This window comes from Branchiostoma belcheri, unplaced genomic scaffold (genome assembly GCF_001625305.1).
Source record: "Branchiostoma belcheri isolate BF01 breed outbred unplaced genomic scaffold, Haploidv18h27 scaffold187, whole genome shotgun sequence".
Taxonomy (NCBI): Eukaryota; Metazoa; Chordata; class Leptocardii; order Amphioxiformes; family Branchiostomatidae; genus Branchiostoma; species Branchiostoma belcheri.
In genome coordinates this window covers 110,731-137,235 of record NW_017803346.1, presented here as the reverse complement: position 1 = coordinate 137,235, position 26,505 = coordinate 110,731, and the positions used below count along the sequence as shown (strand labels likewise).

General features: G+C 42.3%; 1 pseudogene; it reads right to left on the bottom strand.

Annotated features, from left to right (window-relative positions):
- Positions 1-413: 413 nt before the first annotated feature.
- The window catches only part of LOC109467663, a 34,651-nt pseudogene continuing 8,559 nt past the window's right edge, over positions 414-26,505 (bottom strand).

Sequence of the window (26,505 nt, the reverse complement as noted above, 5' to 3'; positions counted from 1 at the left end):
ATGTATGACTCACGTCGATACTTCGAACCTGTTGCATTGTTCCAAATTTTTCAAACTACTCTTCTTCTTACATTTTAAGTATAAAAACCTTGACCCTTTTCGCTGTAGCATTAGGTTGAGCTGTGTGGGTCCATTTGTGGTATTTCTTATGACATTGACCTCTGACTTCATGTCATCTCAATGACCTTCACCTTGACCATAAACCTTTACCAGGTTCATTTTCGGTATTTTCAGCACCGTGCCGATGACGGTAAGGACGGTTGCTACGATGAACAAGGTCACGCAGATCTTCTCCAGAACTTTCCTAGTGACCCTTGACCCCCTCACCTTGACCCATGACCCCACCTTGACTTTTGACCTACTGTAGGTTCATCTTGGGTACTTTCAGCGTCCGGTTGCAGCGGGGAACAAGGTCACGCAAAACTTTTCCGTGACCCTAGACCCTTCACCTTGACCCTTGACCTACTGCAGGTTCATCTTGGGTACTTTTAGCGCCATCCCAATGGCAGTTAGCACAGTGGCCGCGGTGAACAAGGTCACACAGAACTTGTCCAGAACCTTCCCGACCCTTTTCCACTCGTTTTCTGTCTCCTCATTGGTCCATCTCTGCTGGTGGCAGCTGATCACGTGATGCTGGATCTCCCGGGTCAGAGTGCGAAGGGCACGGAGAAGGGTCGCCTGTCGGATCGGGAGCTCTGATTGGCTGCTGGGTGTTTTTGTCATCTCCTTGCGGATTTTTCCGTTTCGGTACAGTTCCAGTTCCAGGTCCTCGCAAAGGATTTCTAACTGACTGCAGTGCGACAGGCTCGGCTCGATACTGGGCGGCGGCTTCTCTGGACCTGTAAACACAAACAACAAACAAATAAACAAACAATGGGACAGGCTGGGTTCGATGCTGGGAGGGGGTTTCCCTGGTCCTGTAGATACAACAAAAAAAACCTAGCACAAACAAACAAACAAAGAACTATAGCTCAAACAATGGGACAGGCTGGGCTTGATATTTGGTGGCGGTTTCTCTCCTTAGGCACAAGGTACAATGGTACATGTAGCACATGCAAACAATCAATCAAACAAACAAACAAACAAACAACCTGAGGGAGTGCAGAGGACCCGACCAATTCCACTCAGCAGCAGTCTGTGAACCCAGGGTGGAACTGGCTCATCCGAGTCCATGTAGTGAACCTTCAACACCAACACACAAACAAACAAACAAACAAGCCTCACCTGAGGGAGTGCAAAAGACCCGACCAATTCCACTCAGCAGCAAGCGGCGAACCCAGGGCGGCACCGGCTTGCTGTCAGGATCCGTGTAGTGAACCTTCAGCACCAGGACAGTCATGGATAGCGCTAGCATCACCATGATGATCGTAATGCCATAGTAACACACTGGAAACAAACAAACAAACAAACAGTCATGGACTGTGTGTTGGATGATGATTCAGAACTCCAGGATCCCCCCATGCAGACCCCAGGATCCCCCCATGCAGACCCCAGGTTCCCCCATGCAGACCCAGGTTCCCCCATACAGACCCCAGGATCCCCCATACAGACCCTCTTACCTATTAGCGGCACAGCAGATGATGTAGGTGGCATCAGGTCTGACACCATCAGTAGGAACACAGTGAAAGACAGCAGCACAGTGATGCCCAAGCCAACCCTCTCCCCTGCTTCGGGTGGAAGGTAGAACCCCAGGATTGTCATGATGGAGAAGAGCAGACAGGGGCTGACCAGGAATATCAGGTAGTACATGGACCTGAGAATGTACAAAATGACTACCATAAATTCCTGATTAAAGTGCACACTTTTATGAATTTTTCGAAAACCCAAAAGTGCGGAACCTGTGCAACAGTGGTCGCCATGCATCAGCACTTGATGCCTGCGCATGATTGAGTGATTGATACAAAAGTGTCTTAGGCCGTCGCCTAACTCGGGATGCACACTTCATTTGAAGTTATTTTCCGACAACAGGCAGACATACTGATTTGCCCCAGGCATGGTTCTGGATACGTGTAGACCATCCAGAACCGTGCATATAGGGTTAGATTTAGTACTAGCTAAACGAGATCCCTACCTCCTCTGTACATGTATAGTGAATGTGACCAGTGGATAAGGCTCCGGGCAGCAGGGATAGTAGATGTCCTCCTGTACTCCTGTGATGTTAGGTTAGGGTTAGAGTGTGTTTGGTTGTGTGTGTGTGTGTGTGCGTGTGTGTGTGTGTGCGCGTGTGTACGTACCTCCTCTGTACATGTATAGTGAATGTGACCAGTGGATAAGGCTCCGGGCAGCAGGGATAGTAGATATCCTCCTGTACTCCTGTGATGTTGATCAGCTCCCACTCGTCGTTATACACGAAGTACGTGAGTGACGGCGGCGCGTCTTCTGTGGTCGTGTTGACGTCGAAACCACCGTACGTCCAGGACCCAAACTCCAACGTGCACTCCTGTAGGAAAATAAAGTTTATTAAATATTTTATTCATTTATTGGTTTGGCTGTTCCACATGCACAGCCCGGCAGTGCGTGTGGAACTAAACTTGTGGCTTTAATTGCAAAGGGCTAGCCCTGCTGACAAAAAGACACTGCTCTGCCAATGTCCCTCAAGAAAACCCGGATGCCTGAGTGTTAACTATACTCCTATGTGCATCATCGTGTAACTTTACATGTACTACACAAAGTAAGTAAAAATACATGTGAAGAAAATGATTTATTCTTTGGACACGGTGGAAAATTAAAAGTTTTTTAAGATCACATGTGTGGATGATTTTAGTAGGGATACTTTTTTTAGGCCTGAAAGGCTTGGAGAGTTTTTGGATACTATCGTGAATATTTACTAATGTATATCTGTTTTATTCAACAATGTTCAGTTCCAATTTACAATAATCTATTGTCTACAAACCTGTTCGTCGAAGGGGAAGTAGTAGATGTCTATCTTGCAGGACGAGGCGAAGATTCTTGGTGCCATCCACGTCATGTAGCCAGCAGAGTTTATTCCAACATTCGTCATCAACTGGTTATGGTCGCTGCCAACACTGGTGGGGAGAATATACAAAAAAATATTACTCATTTACATATATTCATATATTCACATATAGCACATTTTCATATATTTGGTAACCATCCCCCCTCCAAGTCTGTCCTGCCACTTGCCACATAATGTAACCCAACACCACAGGGTGTCTGCTACAGCACCAGTTATCCAACACAACTTCATGTAGCCGAACCGTCATATTATTCAGTCAATTTTCCCAATGCAGCCTATTCTCCACAAACCCATATGAGATTGGTTACAAAACCCAAAACTGATCCGTACTTGAGCCTACTGCTACCAGCAAACGTCTATTATAGGATTACCTAGCCTCTGTAGCAGGCTTATAGAACTGGGGGTTTGGTGGTCTTCGGCTGTTTTCTGATTAGCCTCTGTAGCAGGCTTATAGAACTGGGGGTTTGGTGGTCTTCGGCTGTTTTCTGATTAGCCTCCGTAGCAGGCTTATACATGTAGAACTGGGGGTTTGGTGGTCTTCAGCTGTTTTCTGATTAGCCTCCGTAGCAGGCTTATAGAACTGGGGGTTTGGTGGTCTTCAGCTGTTTTCTGATTAGCCCAGTTTTTTTGGTGGTCTTTGGCTGTTTTCTGATTAGCCCAGTTCTAAAAAAAAAGGGGTAATTCAACCAAGCCGGCTATGTTGTCTATATGCAATCAGAAAATAGCACATAAAAGCTCCCAAAGACTCTGAAGACCCCCAAAACCCCCAGTTTTTGGCATGCTATGGAGGCTACCTTCCCTGTCCATGGTGCTGAATCATGGTGCTAGAAACCTCTGTGCAACCAGTAAACTCTTCACCTCACCAGACGTGCTCCACTTCCCTAATTCCCTCTGATTTATTTCCTATAATCCTGCCGCAATCCGTTTTGATCCCACTCCGGGAAAATCCATCGAACCTCGGGACACTTGATTAAATCTCCGTCGGAAAACGGAGCTACCAGGAGTGACCTATGACCGGAGCCACCATTTCTCACTGCCATATGAAGCGGTGATACGTCTCTATATCATTTAAAGCCATACATTGTACCATGTGCAATTGTCATGCAATAAAGTTCTCTCTATAACCATTCCCAGTAAGTCTGTTATAATGTAACAGAAGAACTTTATTGCACGACAATTGTACATGGTACAATGTATGGAAACGACTATTAAACATAGTACAAAAAATAGAATAAGAAATTCAATATCCTTAGAAAATTAATGATATACAATAAAACCTAATAAATCCTAATTACTCAAACAAAAATGGCTAGCAATATATAATATTATATAACAGGAGAACCGTGTTTTTAGCTCTAGGCCAGGAGATATGCTGCTGCATCTATCTGTATCATGTGGTTTGGATTGAGTGTCTGTTTATTCACGAAATAGTAAAATCGGCCCACTTCTTCATGGAACTTATCTAATGATAGTTAGTTTTAATTTTAAATGTTAATCGTATCTGATCTCATGTTTTGTTTTGTTTTTGACCTGTGCTTAGCCCAGTGTGGCAAAAATGTGCAATAAAGGTCTTCATTTATTCATTTCATTGAGGCCATGAGGGAAGAGGTCAGGTCTTGCAAAATTTACCAAAATACAGGCTTATTAACATAATTGAAGTCCTACAAATTTATAAGCATATATATAGTCATACAGAGTCATTACATAGTACCTGAAATTAGTTTTTTATGCTAATCATTGTCGGACCAATGCTGACTGGTACGGGTTAATGCCCATTGATTGGTTTATTTTATGGTGATCACATGTGACACTGATGATGAATTATGTTATTCTAACCATCATTTCTTCACGCTTCGCATCTCTATTGATTTCCCCACTTTCCTATAGATGACACCTGCCCATAACAGTAGTTTTGAACGTAAAGGTAGGGTCCACTTATCCAAGAACATAGATTTGCCCCAGGCACGGTTCTGGATACACTTGGACAATCCAGAACTGTGCCTTAGCATGGTCCTCTGGATAAAGCACAGTTCTGGATAAAGCAAAATAAAGGAGATCTTGACTTGACACAAATGTCTTTACCCCATGTGACATTCTGGATAAAACATGGTTCTGGATAAGACAATTGGTTCTGGATAAAGCACGGTTCTGGATACAACAGGGTCCATTCCAGCGCGATTGAGTGTAAGCCATTATATCCACCTGACACAGTTTGAACTTATTAGCATAATGGTGTGTTACACTTATAGGCAGTTTATAGCTTTGCGGTTTCACCCCCCCCCCCAGTACTAACCCAGGTGTATCAAAAACTGCTACTCAGCGAATAAATGTAAAGTTTATTTGTCACAATTTCCTGTGTTTGATTGTAAGTGGCAGATTTGATAGATGGTTCATTAGAGTTTTGTCGCCGGCGTTTAGAGTCTTAATCAATAAGGCCCCTGGAGTGTCTAGTCGTTTTTTGGGAACTAAGATCAATGAATATATAATGTAAATATTTGCCGCTCATAGTTTCAACAATATTCATAATGAATGTCTACTTGACAGACCTAATGGATGGTTATTTACTGTTTTGTCGCTTAAACATTAACAGTCTTGATCAAAATGCATATTGCCTAGTATAGAGAATTGTCTAGTCTGTATGAAGAATGTTAACTTTATGAATGTCAGTTGCATCTCTGAAAGACACGTAAATTACATTTCAAACATGGCCCCTAAAGTGCCTACTTGCCAGCTGAGTGGGTGGATTAGAAACTGCACTGTTTAAGAAGTACATGTAAATATTAATTTTGCTGCTCATAGTTTCGACATTATTCACAATGAACTTCTATTTGACAGATCTGATAGATAGTTGATCACTGATTTGTCTTAATCACTATTAGTCCCCAGGGTATAGCTACTGCTTTGGGTGCATTTTAGAAACTGCACAATCATGTAGATTGTTTATGAAGTATAGTTTTGTACATGTAAATATTTGCAGGTTTAAGTTTCAACCTTATTCACAATGAACTTCTATCTGACAGATCTAATTGATCTTTATTTACTGTTTTGGCACAAAATTATCGCCTGGAGTCTTAATAAATCAAAATGACGTTTGGTGGTACGAAAATGTTTATAAAATGCAGAAGTGTTTCAATGAAAGACATGTAAATGTCATATGTTTAACCTTCTCTTTGGCATGTTTGACGGATAGTTCATTACTGTTTTACCCTGATGTTTAGAGGTTTAATCAGTTTCTCTCTCAAGTTAATTATCCGGCATTGGCCTTTAGCTCAAGGTAATACTCTTGCATGCTGGCTTACGGTAAGCTTTGATAAGTTTGTTTTGATACATATTCTGTTTTGTACCTTCTTTTGGTGTCTTCCCACACTGACTGAATGAACAAAGTTGATTCCATGTTTACGAGTTATACAGCACGTCCATTTCATCCATGTCAAAGACTTCCCATGGTACTCCAAATGGCCTTCTTATGTATATAATTTCAGTGATCGTACAATGTTCCGATTGTTTCACTAACATAAAAAACTATGCTGCACCAAGAATTCAGCACCAAGGACAGGGAGTAACATTACTACTGGAATGTATTAGACTGAAGAACTTTTGAAGACAATTGTTCATGTATGGCAATGACTATTGAACATAGTACAATTCTTTCATTCATTCAATCAATCAATATTGTGGGGTCGTGTGGTGTAGCGGCAGAGTGCTCGACTCGGGACCAAGAGGCCCCAGGTTTGAGTCCTGACATGCCACCGATCTTGTGCTTTCTTCACTTCGCTCAGGTGAAAATGAGAATTGTGCTGTCCCCTGTGTTGGTGGCGGTATTAATATAAGTTGAAAAAACTTGAGTGTGCCGTCACCACGTCTTGTGATTAGATGTTGGAATAAAGAAACATACTCACGAGTTATACAGCACGGTATCTGGCAGCCAGACTTCCTTAGAAGGGATGTTGATGCTTGAGATGTTCCAGAAATCTGAACTGTTCCACTGCAGGGCTTCGTCTGTCCAGTACTGAAACAAACAAAATATGATAGAAAACTTTAAACATAACATAACAAGCCATTCTCCACATTTACATGTATGTCTATGGTAAGTTTACATTGTCTTAACTCATTTTAGTAAAGGTTGAAAGATACAAGTTACACATATTGGCAGCCAATAAAGTTAATAAGTTCTTTTTTCTAACTGGATAGAATTTGTACTGGTTTTTTTTTCATCAGTTTGTTTTAATATCTTGCTATATCTGGAGAAGTATGGGAAGTTTTATTTTGGTCCATCTTTTGTCAGAAATCTGTTTTACCCTCTTGGGTGTCAATATTCACAGTTCTAGTTTCACTTCTTTCTTTATTTATTGTGGAAGCCAAACACTAAGGCAAGTGTTTAAAGTTTTTACTTGTAGTCTTTTCTAAAAAATTAATGATTATTTAAGTCACATCATTTTTGCCCACCACGCCGATCACGTACGTCTGTGTTCCGATGATGCATGAAGAGGATTAGTACAGAAATCCCCACCAAATGGCGATCATCTCTCCGTAAATTACTAACTCCCCCGGCATGGCAGGGGTCGAAATTCATTTTTGGGAATAGGTGCACTGGTACACCCAACCTAAAAAATTAGGTGCACAAAAATTTGTTTGGGTGCATCTCTTCTGAGCTTAAGCTTGAATCTGAAATGTGAGCTAACTTCATAATCTTAAACAAGTACTACAACAAAGATTTATTTATTTTCTAACACATAGATGCCAAGAATATCCTATATATATGCTACTATATATTCAGCATGTACAAAAATGCCTTAAACAATATTTGGATGCACCCACAGAAAAGAATAGGGTGCACAGTTCCAAATTTGGGTGCACTTAGGTGCACATGCACCCAGTATTTTCAGCCCTGTAAAAATATGCTGTATACTTACAGTTAACATCTTTACATACGTTAAACCAAGGATAAACCTAAGAAAATAATTGGGTGCACCAGTGCACCCGCAGAAAAAATTGGTGCACAGCTCCAAATTTGGGTGCACTAAGGTGCACATGCACCCAGTATTTTCAGCCCTGTTACAGAAATCACCGTGATCATCTCTCCGTAAATTACCCCCGCGGATTGGCTGGTCCCTCCAGAGGGGTGAAAGTGAAAAATGAAAGTGGTTATTGCGGAGGAGCCTCCCTACCAATAACTGGGTAAGCCGGGGACTAAGTAGGTCGACTTGCCTGGCTGGGTTTCTGGACATTTTTACTGTTGATTAAATTCGCCTAGAATGTTGATATATTTTTGGTAGCGTGTGTTTCGATGTACAATTTGTGTTTGGATGTAGTTTTGATTCTTCACAATATCTTAAAAAGCTATAGCCTGGGTTCCATCCTGGTTAGTGTACGTCCGCTCCCACACTGGTTGGTGGGAGTGACTGTGGGAGCGAACGTAAACTAACCAGGATGGTACCCAGGCTAAAAAAGCTACAGGTTGCCATGAAATTTGGTAGGTGGGTAGGTCTTGATCTACTGATGAAATGATTAAATTTTTGACCCCCTGGCGACATTTGTTGGTTCTGCAGCGGAACTTTCAGCTTTGTTGTGTCATGTTCTGGACATGTTAGAGTCAACTTTATTTCAAATACCACATTGCAGGCAAGAGTCTGAATTGCGTCAGTATTTACAATCCTTTGTGCTCGTTTGATAATACACAAATTGTAGGTATTTACATTTATCCATTGTCCTCATCAGTAATTTTTGACTTTATATATACAAGACATTGACATCTCTTGATAATAATAAAAATTTAGTACATTCTAAAACTCGTAGTCATGATTTAAGTGGCGAATAGCTCCTATGGTTATTGTGGTTTAAATTTGCCGCTAAATCGTATAGTGGCGCCATATATTCTCACCTGCCTGGTCTCAGGTTTGACATCTTGAAGAGGTGATAGTCACCTGTTATATCAATCCTTCCACAAATGTGGTAAATCTTTTAAAAAATCATAAAAAATCTTTTAAAAAATCATAAGAAAATAAAATATTCTCACCTGCCTGAGCCAGACTGCAGACGACATCACTTGGTTCTTCTCATCCTGAAATAGAGATAACAAAAACTGTCACACATCTAAAAACATGTCTAAAATGCATAACTTTTACCTTCACCTGGTCTAGCCCAACAAACTACTGCACTGTTTACTTTTACTCAAAGTCAGAAACATCCATACAAAAACTCATCCTGAAATATCATCCTGAACTCATCCAGTAATAATTTTATTGTATTGTATGTAATTTGTATATATAAATGACCACAATTTGTTGACCCTATGTAATTATGACGTTTTAAGAATTGAATAGTCACTTGTATGTATTTAACCACACTTTTCCCCCAGGGCAAGCCCTTAATAATAGCTTTAAGCTAGTTGGGCTGCCCTGGCTGTGTTGTACCAGCCGAACCAATAAATAAATAAATACATCCATACGAATGGTGAGCAGCCTCTCCAACTCTGTTCTACTACATAATGTAACATGGATTCTTTGTCACCTCCAGAAAAGATCAATAGGTTCCCCTGATCTAGAAGGAGCAGGTTTACAGAAGCAGGGTTAGTCCTGATTGGAACACGTCTCCAGGTTCAGTCAGAGAGAAAACCTGTAGCCCTGCTGCCTCCAAGATTAAGTGTTTCTGCCTACAAGACTTAAGAAAGTACTTTAAGTTCCATTGGCAGCATCTTTGCGAGTCGGAGCAGAAAACTGGAACAGATAACTGTTACTAACAGTAACACCTAGGAAGAAAAGGACTGTTCAGGGCAAAATATGAGCATTTTACAGTTGATTCTGAATTTTTTTTTTAAATCAGAAAAGAATGAAGAGGCAAATCTGAGAACCAACAAATTAAATTGGTACCGCCTTAGAAAGTACTTTAAGTTCCATGGGCAGCGTCTTTGCGAGTTGGAGCAGAAAATAGGAGCTCCTGGAGGTGATTTGTCACAGTTAGGAACGGTGATGAAGTTAAAGGGTACAAGAGGTTCCATAAAACCTTATGCATGTTATGTCTGCAAAGTGATTTCCTACACTTAGTTCACTAGTCCATCTTGTTTATATAGAGCGCTGCCGGCCGTTTGAAGTTGTGACTAGTACCTAGTGTCGACAAATTGGCCACCGCCATAAAGACAAGTTTTATCGCACCCCTTGTTCCTCTTTAAAATGTCGGCTCTTTGAGCACATTTGTTCTGCTGGCTACACAGTGTGGGCCATATGAACACGGTAGCAACTGAATTAATGTAGTAGTTTTGAAAACCCTGAGTAAAGTAAGCGCAGTTACTGGTGGCAGCAACAACTAGAAATAATCTGAAAGCATCTTTACCTTTTTCGATTTCCAAAAATTTGTCTTCACTTTATTTGCATATCAATCAATAGTTTGTGCTTATAAACCTGTATTTCTCCTCTGGTCTCTCAGTCACTGACGAAAGCTAGTGGACATTTTCAAAATCATATCCAGTTGCTTGAGTAACTGCTTTTTGGCCCATCTTTACCTGTATTTGATAGATATTACATCATTATATCATTCCACTATCGCTTTAACTTTTAAGTTGCCCCTTAAAACTAATAATCAGGTATTTTGTATATATAGTAGAAAAACTGTCCGTATGTATCTTGAGGTCAATGAACTCTTGTGTGCTTTATTCTGCTCTTCAAGCTTCCACGCCTTTCTTACCCTTGACCCAGATAAACTCAATAACACCAGATTCTACACAATAAAGACGACTCCGTGCATATTTCTCCTGGGATAGGTCTGGGCTCCTGTATGTTAGGCCACAGCAGGTAAATTTTATGGATGACATCCTCCGCAGACTCCAAATCTAATGCGAGCGGGCAAAAAAAACAAGGCGGGCAGGAAAAAACAAGGTTCCTACATTTCAAAATTTTGACTCAATCATTGTACAAATGGTTTACAGCCAGCATCACATATTCCACTGCATCAAAGTAAGAAACAAAACATTAAATCAGAGCCTTTTCTTGTCTCCTCTCTGGCATGGCAACAGACATCTTTGCCCATTTTCGGCATGTTGACCACTGTCAGAAGGCAACAAAATTTCTTGTTTTTTTTCCAAATCAGGCGAAAATTAATGCGTGCGCTGATGTCATCTATAAAAATCATCTGCTGTTGCCTTATCTACTATTTGTTCTATGGACTACTGGTCGTCACGCTCTGATTCCTTACAGTAAATGTTAGGCCACACCGTCTTAATTTTATGGATGACATCTACGCGCGCATTGATTTTCGCATCGAAAAAAAAAAGAAAGATCACGTCCTCCGAGGCTCTTGCTTGTTTTGAATAGTAACCTATATTGGCAATAGCAAGGACGTTATACAATGTTCTTGGCAATAGTTACTGCAATATCAAGCAGCATCTAAACTTAAGGCTAATGTTTAGTGGAAAAAGAGACAAAATTAGGTGGTGATCAACTATTTCTGTCACCCTGCCACAGTTTCTCAGTAAAACCTGGGATTTGTCTAATTCTGACAAGAGATGGTTACTAATTAATAGTTTATCTGACCGAAACTCGTTAGAAGCAAAATCAAGCAGATACGAAGAGTCCCAAGTCGTTGTGGTCTCCAGATTAAGTCAGTCATCAATCAAGAATGTAGATTAAAAGCTTAGTTCCAGGTTTAATCATGGATTATGACAATTAAGTTGATCCAGGAAATCCCCGGCGGCGTTTGCTACATGATTAGTGGCAGAATTAGACATTCTATCTGTGGCAGCCATCTTGTCCTGCTGGGGAAATAGGCGTCTGATTGGCGTACAGATACGGGTAACTAGCAGCTTATTCGTCTCAGCAGATTCCGCAGGGATTTGGAATAGAACTATTCTGGTTAATTAGTGCATATAACTAGCTTCATCGGTCTTTCAAACATCGCTTTGAGTAGCAACACTACGCATGATGGTAGTGTGGACGGTGTTCAGCACCAAGGACAGGTGTGTTCATATCTTGCACAAACCGTTCGGAAGAACAGAAACCAAGAAGAGACATGGTGAAAACTGGTTGTTAGATCATCTTAAATCACATTCCTGTGCTATAGAGTTTTATTTACTGTTTAAAAGTGCTGTATGTTATCATATCCTGTTAAATCGTTTGCAGCACATTTTCAGTTTCCTATAAGGTATAATGCATACAGAATGCATTACGTGTTACGCTTCATAAGGTGTGCTTTATGTGTGCGATGCTCCAAAAAACCCCAGACGCCACGCAACATTTCCGAGTCAGACAGACAGATCACAAGTCTCCTCCGTACGTGCGTTTTTCTGTGTAAACCCCCAAGAGAAGACAACCTCGTGCGTGTCTACAGCTATTTAAGGACCGAGCTACAAAACCTCTCACGTCTTTTGCTACATCAGGGCGAAACCGAGACAACCTCTGACATGTTTTTTGCTACTTTTGGAGCCGAGGATTGAGTTTCGCAGACAGGGTTCAGTCGATAGTCATCACCTGAGACTGACTGATGACCGGGACTGGGGAGAGTCTCCACGTGTCTGGCACACAGCCAGCAAACTAACAGTATTCTTACTGCAGACAGAGTCACAGCCAGTGAACTATTAGTCTTACTGCGGACACAAAGCTACGGATGGTTTAGCATTACATGTCGTCCTGTTTCAATTCATTATTACTCTGATACTCGTATTAGTTTCTGATCTATTCCATTCCTCTGTCTTCCTCCCTGGACAATATATACAGTGTCTTTGCAGAAATGAGTTCTTATCAGGTCTCCAATATTACTCTCCCCTCTTTTTCCTCCTTGGACAATTTACACAATGCCTTTTCAGAAGTAGGTTCGTTACACTAATTATTTTGTGGTATTTCCCATACTTTCAGCCCCTTACCTTAATTCCTCTGTAAGTTGCTCAGGTGTCAGACACACCCAGACGGTATCAGACGGGATGCAATCTGGGAACCTGACACCCCGTTTTCCCCGATCGATCCCCCGGCTCCATTAGGTCCCCTCTACCTGCCATCCGGATATAGATCCTTATTTCAGAGCTAGTAACTAGTGCAGAGTTACCGTGACTTTACAGGTCTAGCCTTACAGTGTCGGCAGTAGTCAGCTCATGCGAAATATTTTGCGGTATTTTCCTTACTTTAAGCCCCCCTTATTAAACTTTGTACCTGCCACTCGGATATAGATCCTGATTCCAGTGCTAGTAAGACTTACCATGTTCGCATGCAGTAGTCGGTTCAAACCTTACCGTGACTTGCACAGGGCTGTGCTTGTAGCAGATGGTTAAGACCACACCAGCAAATTTATCAAACTTAACCTTTGTTCCTCCAGCATATATTAGCATAGTATGTTGTACGCGACCAAGACTTCACTGAATCTATGATGACTTTCAGTTTGTGATCTGATGATTTTGGTGGTGGTGTGTCTGCAGCTGTCCTGCTTGGTAGCAACAATTGATGTCTTACGAGCTCCTTGGGCTTGGCACTGTATTAAACGCATGCTAGCCATTTGTTCATTCATTCATCTCGAAAGTCGAAACCTCTAAACTACCCATGATGCCCCTGTACTTACAATGTCGATGATCTGCCGGAAGTCGATGCCAATTTGCACAGTAGTCTGGGTAGTCACATGACGCACGGGCCGGAGTCCGGTCTCATAGTCGGTCAGCAGGTGTCTCTTCAGCTTCCTGGCCTCAAAATCACCGGAAACACCTGAAACAAGAAAAATACACAAAATTTACACAAAACACCTGAAACAAGAAAAATACACAAAATTTACACAAAACACCTGAAACAAGAAAAAACACCCAAAATTGCACAAAAAAACATGAAGAAAGAAAAACATAAAAATCATCACAACTCACCCAAAACATCTGAAACAAGAAAAATATGCAAAATTACCCAAAACACACCAAAGGAAAAAAACACTCCAAATCATCCAAAACATCTGACCATGTGCATGGCGTTCAGCACCAAGGACAGGAATGTTTACCAATGCATTTGCCTACACTATCTGGTTATAGTGTTGCAGGTCATCCTTTTCTTCTTCCATTAGTGATGAAATGAATCTTTCACAAACAGAAAGAAAGGGAAGCAATCTGCCATTTATTTTTGCTCGCCCCATATTTCCCAACACGTACCCTTCCAACAGTGACCCAGAAAAGGTTCTTCCACTCTAAGATCTGCTAAAAGATTACCCAACTAAAGAACATCTCCACCCTTCTCATGTACTACACAGCCTTTCCATCAACTCATCAACCCGATTGCTCTACATTTATAAATAGTACAAGACATTTCAGCTGCAGTTAATCTGGCTTCAGATCTGTTGTCAAGCCAGATACATGATCCTGCCAAATACATGACTCCAACACTACTTGGGGGTTTCCAATATACCTGAGACAAGGGGTGGGAGGGGTTTAGTTGTGATGTAGGAGACTAAACCTAACCTAACCTTACTCGTAAGTCTAACCCTAGCACTGAACAATGATCCCAACTCTATCCCTAACCCTAGCCCTAAACACCTGACCTCTCATGTATGTGGTAGCCTCCATAGCAGGCTTATAGAACTGGGGGTTTGGTGGTCTTCAGCTGTTTTCTGATTAGCCTCCGGAGCAGGCTTATAGAACTGGGGGTTTGGTGGTCTTCAGCTGTTTTCTGATTAGCCCAGTTCTAAAAAAACGATGGTAATTCAACCTGGCCGGCTATGTTGTCTATATTCAATCAGAAAATAGCACATAAAAGTTCCCAAAGACCGTGAAGACCCCACAAAACCCCCAGCTTTTGGCATGCTGTGGAGGCTACATATGTGGCAGCTCAAGGATTTGGCTCTATACCGGGTACACAGAAAAACAAGGGTACATGGAAAAACACTGATGAGATGGGGATTCATTACCAGTCGTGCTCTGATAAGCTTGTCACTGGTGCGGCTGATGCTAATTCATTCTAATTAGAATCGTCCTGGGATAAAACGTGGCTGCGATAAAGAAATTGCGTTTTATTGCCTCAGATGAATTGACGAGAGGTTTTGATTTGATACTCTTCTTTCATTATGTTCTCTCTTGAGACCAGTTAACCTTTTGCATGCTACCTTACCCCGTTATCAATGGAGAATTGGTAGCCAGGTTGACCCTTCAGTGTGCTAAGGGTTAATGAGAACCATTCTGGGACTAGAAATGTAACATTCCCAAAGCAAATGCATAATGTTTACCTTCACATATGGTATGCTCTGTTCGTTCTTACTCAAAGAAATTTATATATATGGCCAGACAGGAGTCTAAATCCCTCCTGCTATAAAACTGCAACATGATGTAACCCAACACTAGTTACCGTGGTGATACACTGGTTTAGGTCATTGACCTTATTGGTTTGGAGAAGAGGAAACAGAGCAAAAACAGTATGTTTTCCTTTGGTAAACATGATAAAAGAACTTGAAAGGCTGGATTTGTATGCCCATAACCAATGAAAAGTCTTATTCTAATGAAGTATAAGCAGTATGGATGTAAGTTACAGGATTACAGTTTTATGAAGAAAATCAGCCTCACACCATGATACTTGTACAACAAGCTGAGTTCACTGATTTGTACCCTAGTATGTAGAAGAACATCAACTAACATACAGAAAAGAAAACTCAAGCAACACTGTACAAAATACCTGAATAATTAGGTGAATTAGAGTGGATGACACGTTCAGCACCAAGGACAGGGTTCATGTGAAGTCATTAACATTTAGCCTTTCCATTTTACGTACACCCAGAATGTGGAAGAACATCAACTTATGTACGTACAAAACTCAAAAACACTATACAAAATACCTGAATAATTAGGTAAATCAGTGTGGATGACACGTTCAGCACGAGGGACAGGGATAATGTGAAGTCACTAGGAGGATAGTCAGTGTGAATGTAAATTCTGTACCTGGGACAGGACCGGCAAATCCATTTCATCGGCCTGAATGTTAAAGACCTGGGATGGATGGGCAGGGAGGGCAAAGGTCAGGGGTCGCTCCTTCAGGTGACCCCTAGAGCGCAGGTGCGGGCAGGAGACTGTGAATGTCTTATGTCCCCACACGCACCGTCTTCAAGACGGTAATCTCCTTGAAAGGGTTCTCAGGTGAAATGGGTCTACTGGTCCTGTCCCTGGTGCTGAACTTACATTCACACTGATTTACCTAATTAGAGTTCGTTAGAACCCTTTTTAGCCTCCTCCAAAACCTTCCTATGGGGGTAAAGATAGTCGAATTCGGCAAAAATAGTGACCCACTGCTCAAGGAAGTGGGTTCACAGTTTTATTTGAGCTGGGCAATTCTTCTCCCTATTTGGCTACTGTTTTGGGGCTAAATTTGACAGTTTTTGAACCAGTCCTGATAGAGACTTACGCAGGACCAATGATGGACGTGAATGTCAATACCATAATAGCCAGTCAATTGAAACCCTTACTAGCTTCAATCAGGTCTTTCTAAGGGGGTAGGTTAGTGTACTAGTAGAATTTGGCAAAAATACGGACCCACTGGCGAGGGGAGTGAGTCCAATGTTAGGGTTTCATTTGAACTCCAAATTTGACAGTTTTTGACCCACGTTGTTAGTCTCCTGGAGACTTACACAGGAGAAATGATGGACGTGAATGTCAATACCCTAACGGCCATTGACCCCTCACCCCGAGTCATGTGTCTTGTTTACAGCTGGCAGATTTACGTTCAGTTTGCGCCGTTTGCGATCAAGTCGTCACTATTTCATGTTTATAACGGCTTTCGTGATTATATAGTATTGATAAGTAGTAAATGTTGAATTATTATACTTAAGAGTAAAGTTGTGTGGGGCCGAAAAATTAGCAAATTGCGTGTCTTCTCTGAAAGAAAATCTTTGTCGTTCCTTTTTTTAGTCTTTGTTTTAGTTTTCGGGTTATTTCTGAGTCATAATAGTTCATGCAAAATAAAATCACCTGTCCTTTTTAGTTATCTGTGTAATTTGTTATAGATATAAAGTGACAGACCAGTAACATTACGTTCCGTGGGGATATCAGCGGCCAAATTTCAACAAATCAGCGATTTTCTAACCTCTCTCACGGGAAAAAGAAACGATTTTTCAGCCTATATTCAAATTGATGTTTAGGGTGTCATAGACTCATTATCTGTGTGAATGTATCCACTAATATATTTTAAACGCTCTTCCGTAAATATATAGGTTTATAGGCCTGGTAAATTAATTCAACTTAGATTTGGCAGGTTTAGAACATATTTTATTTCTACACTGACTTTTCAGTATCTAATTAATGTAAAATGGTCTTTCTCCTTGTCGTATTGCTTTTTCTTTTCCTCTGTCTTTAGAATATGTATGGTTAGAAGCGTATTTGCATTATTTCTGTGAAGCCATTTATGTATAAAAATGTTCTATATAAAATCCTCATGTCCGCTGACCCCTAACCTATTGGGTTGACCTTTACCCTTTATAGGACCCTTGGGAATCCTGGGTAATAAAAGCAGGACTCTCGGGTCTGAATTAAGATTATTGATTTCTGTATTGATGAAGATAGACAGATATTTATACAGAGTACTCAATGGTCTTCTTTTCAATGGGCGCTGTGTGGAAAACATCATATGTGGTTCCTTACACCAAAAAAAACTGGATATGATTTTGGAAACGGTCAGTCGTTTGAGGTAGCATCTACTACCTTTCGTCAGTGTCAATGGAGAGTTGTCAGAAAACACGAACTATTGATTGATATGCAATTAGGGTAAGACAAATTTATTGTGGTTCCTTATAATGTGCTAGAAACGGTATCATAGCATCATTAAGCCTGTATATAAGAATCATTTCTTTCTAATTGTGTTACAAAAATGTAGGTTATAGTTGTGGACATTTCAAAGTACATGTACCATGTATGTAGATAGCACGCAATTCAACTTATGGATTCTATGTGTTTTGATCGGTAAACCCTTCGTTCAGTCATAAGGTTGAAATTTACATCTTAAGTTTAGTGGAAATGTCCTTTAGTTGATTTACAGGTTGAGAGAACATTAGTGAAGTTGATATTGATCTTGTCATGTTGTCCCAGATGTGGTAATGGGCCGTACGTTTCCACCCGTGGCGGAAAATGGGAAGATTTAGCTCTTTTTAGGGGAAATAAATCTTGTATAAATCCGTTTCACGGTACAAATCTAGCAGCTTTAGGCGCGGCTAGCTGTCCAGGAGTGACCGCGATGTGGAGAGCTATGTGCAGTCCCTGTTGTATGGAGAACTGTTCCTGATCCTAACCGTAACCCATTCATGCATTCTAAGAACTAGATAGGCATGATTCTGGTTACAAAAGTGCTGTTATGCGGCAGAAGATGTCACAAGTTACCTTGTACGATTGTTTATGTAAAGTTTAAATTTACGTCCTTCGGCGGAACGTAGAATTCGGAATAAATGGAAAGATGGCAGGAGAGTCAGTTCGCCAAATTCCCCTGTCCAAGTATTCTCCCTATTTGCTAAATGTTACTGTTTTTGAACCCGTGTTGTTAGTCTGGTGGAGACTCCACGATCTAAACAGAATCCAGATCTGTCTCCAAGTGTGACGCTATTTCCCTTCTCCAACGCCTACCCATCGCCAAACAGTTAACAAAAGAACGCCCATTCTTTAGCTTTATAACCTATGGAGTGATCAGCTCGACTTCTTGAGTTATACTTTCCCGGCAAATAACGTTCCCCACAGAAAATGAAAACTCGGCCTTGACAAAGAACCTGGCGACCAGACATGCTTCCTGGTCACGGTGATGTGATTCTAGCTGCAATTTTGATCGATCCGTTCCCTCTTCGTCGTTTGATGCACATTTGTAGCGTCTTCAAGCCGGTTATATATGTGCAATAACGCTGTACTAGGTTCCCTAAGTATCCACACTATTTCCAACGTAAAATATTTCTATTTTTCATTGGCTGCGAGAATATAAGTTGTACCTAACTTGAGTTCGCAGCCACTTTGTGCCCTTGTATTTGTATTCATCACTGTTCTTCTGAACAAAAAAATGATAATTATATTGTGTACAGTATATGGTTGAAGTGTTTTGGGAAGCTGTAACTACCATCTATGTCCTTATATGAGTTACGCTTTGTCCTAAGATTCAATCACCGTTCCCTCGCCATAGTTTGATGCGCATTTGTATCGTCTTTCAGCCGGCTATATACGAGTTATATCACCCTACAAATTTTAACTGCCAACTATGCACGAATATGAGCTCGGATTTGCCCTGAAATTCAATCACCCTTTCCCTAGGCCCTACCCAATGTAGTCGGGCAAATCACGACAATCCGTTTATAACTTTTTGAGTGATCTTCTTTTCCGAGACTTAACCTCATTTTCAGGGATGTTCATGAGCTAGCGAGTAGCGTGAGAGGATTTAAAGAAACCGACCTCCAGACAAGGTGAAGGTCAAGGTTTCTTTCAGTAATCTCCAAGCAGATCCTAGGGTGGCGTCAGTGGACCCTCCTAATCTCTACCAGACTAACTACGCTGGCTATATATAGGAAAATATTTGCCAGGGGAGTTTGGCCGCCTTGTAGGTTTGACTGGCCGCGCAGGGAAAGAAACTACATCCCCGCGGCCGGACTCCCCTGGCCAATTTTACTCAATTTTTTTGCCGAATTCTACGCTCCGTATTCCCGTAGAAAGGCCTGGTGGAGGCTAGGGCCCTCCCTGGTGAATGGATACTGCCTGACCAATTTGTCACCTTAGGATCTGCTTGGAGATTATTCTTCCCGGTCACGCTTACGTGATTTTTCCCGTAACTCGGGTCGATTTGTCCTTCCGACAGGGGAGTTATCAACTTTTCTGCTCTTGTTTTACACGGAATGATAGTTTTATAGCGGAAATCGCCTGTTTTATCGTCCTAAAATCGCTCCTGTGGGTATTATTAGACTCTTCTATACAACTATAGCCAGGGGACGGGTGATTGCGTACGGACAACTGCGCAGTTGGGGATATTCTCAATTCAGATGTTCACCCAAACGTAAATTCTGCTTGAAAACATAGGAAGAATTGTTGAAAGTAATTTTTATAAATTTTTATCGCGAAAACGGCACAAAAGCAGCCGGGGGAACAGTTGTTTGCTTACGACAAAGTGCGCAGTTTGAGATATTCTTAATTCAGATATTCCCCATAAGTTACATGTAAGTACATCTTCTTTCACCAATGTCTACTTCAAAACAAAGGAATATGACAGAAGGTAATTCTAAAACTATAAAAGCAAACGAAAACGACACAAAAGCATCAGGCGAAACGACAGAGAAGCAGCGCAGACGTAGCGTTACCTCTGGTAGCGTGGGTGCAACAGATAAATTACATTCCACCGCGCACCAAACTCAATAACGTTCAGAACCGTTTCTGCTAGAATTACGCGCGAATCTAATAGAGGATTCAAATATCAGATGTCAGAGAAGACAAGGGAGGTCAGGACCTTGAGTGGACTTGATCTTGGTTTTATTGAGAAAAGTTTTAGACCCTGTAAAATATTGATATTGAACTGTTGACGTCTGGATGTCTTTATGGGAATTTTTAAGGGTAATTTTTTTAGTAAAACATAAGACTGTAGATTAAGGTAGAAGTGGAACTATTTACCGTTAGGCAGGAACACGGCAAAGCACAGCGTGACGATGTACATCTTCATTATCATATCACTCCGCGTCAGGTGACAGAAATCTGTAGAGAAGTGGAGAGGGAAAATTGTATTAATCTCCAAGCAGATGTATTGTGGTGGCTACAAGACAGTACCAAATTGGCAGGGCAGTTTCCAATTGTTCTTGAACGTTCCTTAATTGTAATACATGTATGTATATATGTATGTATGTAATGTGTAGACCACAGAAAGAATAGCCTCTTATGAGGCTAATTGTGGATCTAAATAAAACTCAAACTCAAAACTCAAATTGGCAGGGCAGTATTCAATACTTCATTGTAGTTTGGCTGGCGAAAAATATTGTTACTAAAATGATCAATAAAACACATAAAAGACTCCAAAATAAGTCAACGCCTAGCGCCTAAACTTCTGCTTGGAGAACTTTCGTTAAAAATGGTTCATTCGGAGGGCTCCAATAGTTGAGAAGAGGGAGAGAGAAACCATGGTAACGGAGGGACAACAGAACAAAACGCCCCGTTCGCTTTGTGTGCGGGAGAAATTACCTCAGCGGAGCGACAAAAGAGAAATGGGCAGTTCTGTTTATGCCTGGTCACTTGGAACTGACCCTTTATACTCTCCAGATATTTAGGCTTCGGCGTATTTTTGTTGGACGTTTCACCAGGTTTTATTTTTACTACTTTGGTGTATTGGATACTGTTTTGCCAATTACTGTTCAAATCTTTTTAAAATCTTTCAAATCTTTTATTCAAAATCTACATGGCAGGCCGGCTATGTTGTCTATGTGTAATCAGAAAATAGCACATAGAAGCATCCAAAGACCCCCAAAACCCCCGGTATTTGGCATGCTCTGGAGGCTAACGTAAAAGTGTGACTTACCAGAGCAGGATAGACGCACTATGAGGCGCCCTGGGCGGATTGGTACCGGCCGGGGCGGGGTGAGAGAAGACCGGCACCGGCGAAAACTGTACAGGCCGGCGTGCTCACGACTCTGGGACGCTGACTCCAGGAAGTAAACAAAACTCCAGAAGGCGAGCGAGCGACCAAGACGTCTTTACACAACTCCGAAATGACGAGAAGACGCGAGCTCCCGAGACAGGTTTTTACCTGCACAGGTGTACTCTAAGACAGGTACAACTGGTCCAGCGCTCTCACCATCCGGAGACTGAATAGGAGGAGTTCAGAAGCCCTGCGAGTTACACATCCATACACAAGTCCGGACCGGTATACAGATACGGTACAACGTGAGATGATACCTGTATCTGCACAGGTGTTACACGTATTCAGGTGTCCGTTATACCTGGAAAGGTCACTAAGACAGGTAAAACTGGTCCAACGCTCTCATATTCCGGAGACTGAATAGGAGGAGTTAAGAAGCCCTGCGAGTTACACGTCCATACACAAGTCCGGACCGGTATACAGGTACGGTACAACGTTAATGTATAGATGGTACCTGCACAGGTGTTGCACAAAGACAGGTGACCGTTACACCTGGAAAGGTGTACGTTACGCAAAGCTTGACAGGTGAACGTTACACCTTAACCGTACGGCAGGTGGTTCCGTGCTACGCTACCTGCACGTCAAGTCGCTCTGCTCCCTGTACTGACCCACTTAGAGCGGCGTCTCCGCTAACTGTAGTATTTATGATCGCGGCGTTTCACGACAGTTAAGCCGGTTTACGATAAGCGCGGGTTTTACGACGGCGATGCCGGTTTACGGAACGAGCTTCGTGATTGGAGGTGTGTCACGTGACATCCTATACAGGCCAAATAAGGAGAGAAAGTGATGCTATTCTAGAAATGTCGATACTGTATCTGACCTCAAGATGCCACAATCAAGCATGGATTATTTCTTCATAAGTCCTGATACGTTCACTGATGCTACTTATGTATTGATTTTTAAAGTATGTCCCAAACGATTTTGAGAGGAGTCTAAATGGTTCATGTGATGAACTTAATTCCACGATAATTGTACATATGGAACAACGCATGACAACGACTTTTGAACATTACATAACACACAATTTGTACTATATTAACAGAATCTTCCTGTCTGGTAGAGGCTACGTCTAATACATGAAAACGGGAAAGTAGGCCACGCCATACCGCAGATACCCTAACGTTTAACCTCTACTCCGATCCTCCCGGCCCAATTAAAACAGAACCGTCCGGTCCTCATCCGCGTAATCCGCGGGAAAGAGTTGATCTTAGGCCGATCCTGACCAGCTGCGTCCTGCCAGGCTTCGGGAGGCTGCCGGAAAGAGTGCGTATTAAAACTGTACTCTTCAGCGGACCAACTCCCCCGGCATGTTATCTGTCTCTATTTGGACAATTTCCACTCTTTCCAGCCGCCTCCCGAAGCCTGGTATATTAGTAGCTAACGCCCACTAGAACTCAGCAAACTCTACATAATTACCGAGGAGTAAGTCTGTTTCAAAGTCCTTTTACAGCAAAATATTTTCCCCGGACTGCAAAACTTTGGAACCCCCTCCCAAATACATTGGTTTCTTTCCGAACACAATCCTTAAGCTTTCAAAATAATATCTACCGCAATCTTTCGCATCATCATACGCCTGTAATGTTACCGCGTGCAGGCAAAGAACTAGATAGGCACAAAGTTCTGGATACAATATTACAAATCCGTATCAAAACCTCACATGGATATTCAGAAGCACGCCTGATCACTGTTAGACGGTGAAAACGTTACACTTTATGTTTATATAAGCAACGCATCTTTAATATTGAAAAGAAACCAATATTAGAACCGATTTTACAAGTACGACAAGTATGATTTCTATCACACGCCAGAATCCCCGGCAGATGCCGAATCTACCCTCCGATATTAACCCCAATCACGGGCTAGCTTTACTCCAAATGGAGATAAGGTTAGTTACAGTTTGATAACTCTCCGACAGACCTCAGGCAGCTTACAGATGTGCCCTATGTGTCATTCTCATATAAGACTGTTCAACTAAAGCCGAAGCTGATAATATCTTTAACCATGGTCAATATTGACAGAATGAGGCCATATTTTCATTTCATAATTTGCTATATACTAGCTCGAGTTAAGTGACGACTCAATCAACTGGATGACATTTCCAAGATTCAGACAAATAAATAATTAAAGTCCTTCGCTATACATGCATAGTAAAAGGACGTCTGATCCATGGAGGAAAAAAATCAAGCTTCTTGCTACAGGTCACAGGAAAAACTTGTCGCAATCAATCTTTTACAACCTGCGGCAGTGCATTACTGTAGTGTTACGCCCTCTGGCGACAAGATGCTGCAGTACAAAACTCGCCGAGTGCTATGTAACGCCAACTTTTACCTGGCGTATATTTGAGCACTTTTGACATTTAATTCCCTCTTTGTCTTCTTTTCTTCTGTTTTACTTCACATGTTATCTCTCTCTCTCTCTTGGGCCGATTTCTACTCTTTCCAACCGTCTCCGGAAGCCTGATAGATGATTTAGCAGTGCTACATGATGTTGTTTGACACCGCGTGATAAAGGCGTGATTTGGAACTCTTAAACCGCGTGGGGAACATGTGACAACCTGTTGAGCAGCAAAACTGGAGGAATGTACGCTCAAAACCGGAGGAATGTACGCTCAAAACTGGAGGAATGTACGCTCAAAACCGGAGGAATGTACGCTCAAAACCGGAGGAATGTAAGCTCAAAACCGGAGGAACGTCCTCTCAAAACCGGAGGAATGTCAAACTATAAACGCGTGTACTGTAAACGCGTGTACTGTAAACGCGGGTACTGTAAACTGTAAACGCGTGTGCTGTAAACGCGCGTACTGTTAACGCGTGTACTGTAAACGCGTGTACTGTAAACGCGTGTACTGTAAACGCGTGTACTGTAAACGCGTGTCCTGTAAACGCGTGTGCTGTAAACACGGGTACTGTAAAACCGGAGGAATGTACGCTCAAAACCGGAGGAACGTCCGCTCAAAACCGAGGAATGTCCGCTCAAAACTGGAGGAACGTCCGCTCAAAACCGGAGGAATGTCCGCTCAAAACTGGAGGAACGTCCGCTCAAAACCGGAGGAATGTACGCTAAAAACCGGAAAAATGTACGCTCAAAACCGGAGAAATGTACGCTTAAAACCGGAGGAATGTACGCTCAAAACCGGAGGAATGTACGCTCAAAACTGGAGGAACGTCCGCTCAAAACATGAGGAACGTCCGCTCAAAACTGGTGTACTGTAAACGCGGGTACTGTAAACTGTAAACGCGTGTACTGTAAACGCGGGTACTGTAAACGCGTGTACTGTAAACGCGTGTACTGTAAACGCGTGTACTGTAAACGCGGGTACTGTAAACGCGTGTACTGTAAACGCGTGTACTGTAAACGCGTGTACTGTAAACGCGTGTACTGTAAACGCGTGTACTGTAAACGCGTGTACTGTAAACACGGGTACTGTAAAACCGGAGGAATGTACGCTCAAAACCGGAGGAACGTCCGCTCAAAACCGAAGGAATGTCCGCTCAAAACTGGAGGAACGTCCGCTCAAAACCGGAGGAATGTACGATCAAAACCGGAGGAATGTACGCTCAAAAGCGGAGGAATGTACGCTCAAAAGCGGAGGAATGTACGATCAAAACCGGAGGAATGTACGCTCAAAACCGGAGGAATGTACGCTCAAAACCGGAGGAATGTCCGCTCAAAACCGGAGGAATGTACGCTCAAAACCGGAGGAACGTCCTCTCAAAACCAGAGGAATGTACGCTCACCTGGAGGAACGTCCGCTCAAAACCGGAGGAATGTACGCTCAAAACCGGAGGAATATACGCTCAAAACTGGAGGAACGTCCGCTCAAAACCGGAGGAATGTAAGCTCAAAACCGGAGGAATGTACGCTCAAAACTGGAGGAATGTCCGCTCAAAACATGAGAAACGTCCGCTCAAAACCGGAGGAATGTCCGCTCAAAACTGGAGGAACGTCCGCTCAAAACCGGAGGAATGTACGCTAAAAACCGGAAAAATGTACGCTCAAAACCGGAGAAATGTACGCTTAAAACCGGAGGAATGTACGCTCAAAACCGGAGGAATGTACGCTCAAAACCGGAGGAATGTACGCTCAAAACTGGAGGAATGTCTGCTCAAAACCGGAGGAATGTACGCTCAAAACTGGAGGAACGTCCGCTTAAAACTGGAGGAACGTCCGCTCAAAACCGGAGGAATGTACGCTCAAAACCGGAGGAATGTCCGCTGAAAACCGGAGGACTGTACGCTCAAAACCGGAGGAATGTACGCTCAAAACCGGAGGAATGTACGCTTAAAACCGGAGGAATGTACGGCTGAAAACCGGAGGAATGTACGCTCAAAACCGGAGGAATGTTCGCTCAAAACTGGAGGAACGTCCGCTCAAAACTGGTGTACTGTAAACGCGTGTACTGTAAACGCGTGTCTGTAAACGCGTGTACTGTAAACGCGTGTACTGTAAACGCGTGTACTGTAAACGCGTGTGCTGTAAACTGTAAACGCGTGTACTGTAAACGCGTGTACTGTAAACGCGTGTACTGTAAACACGTGTGCTGTAAACAAGTGTACTGTAAACGCGTGTACTGTAAACGCGTGTACTGTAAACTGTAAACGCGTGTACTGTAAACGCGTGTACTGTAAACGCGTGTACTGTAAACGCGTGTACTGTAAACGCGTGTACTGTAAACGCGTGTACTGTAAACACGGGTACTGTAAAACCGGAGGAATGTACGCTCAAAACCGGAGGAATGTACGCTCAAAACCGGAGGAATGTACGCTCAAAACCGGAGGAATGTACGCTCAAAACCGGAGGAACGTCCGCTCAAAACCGGAGGAATGTACGCTCAAAACCGGAGGAATGTACGCTCAAAACCGGAGGAATGTACGCTCAAAACCGGAGGAATGTACGCTCAAAACCGGAGGAATGTACGCTCAAAACCGAAGGAATGTACGCTCAAAACCGGAGGAATGTACG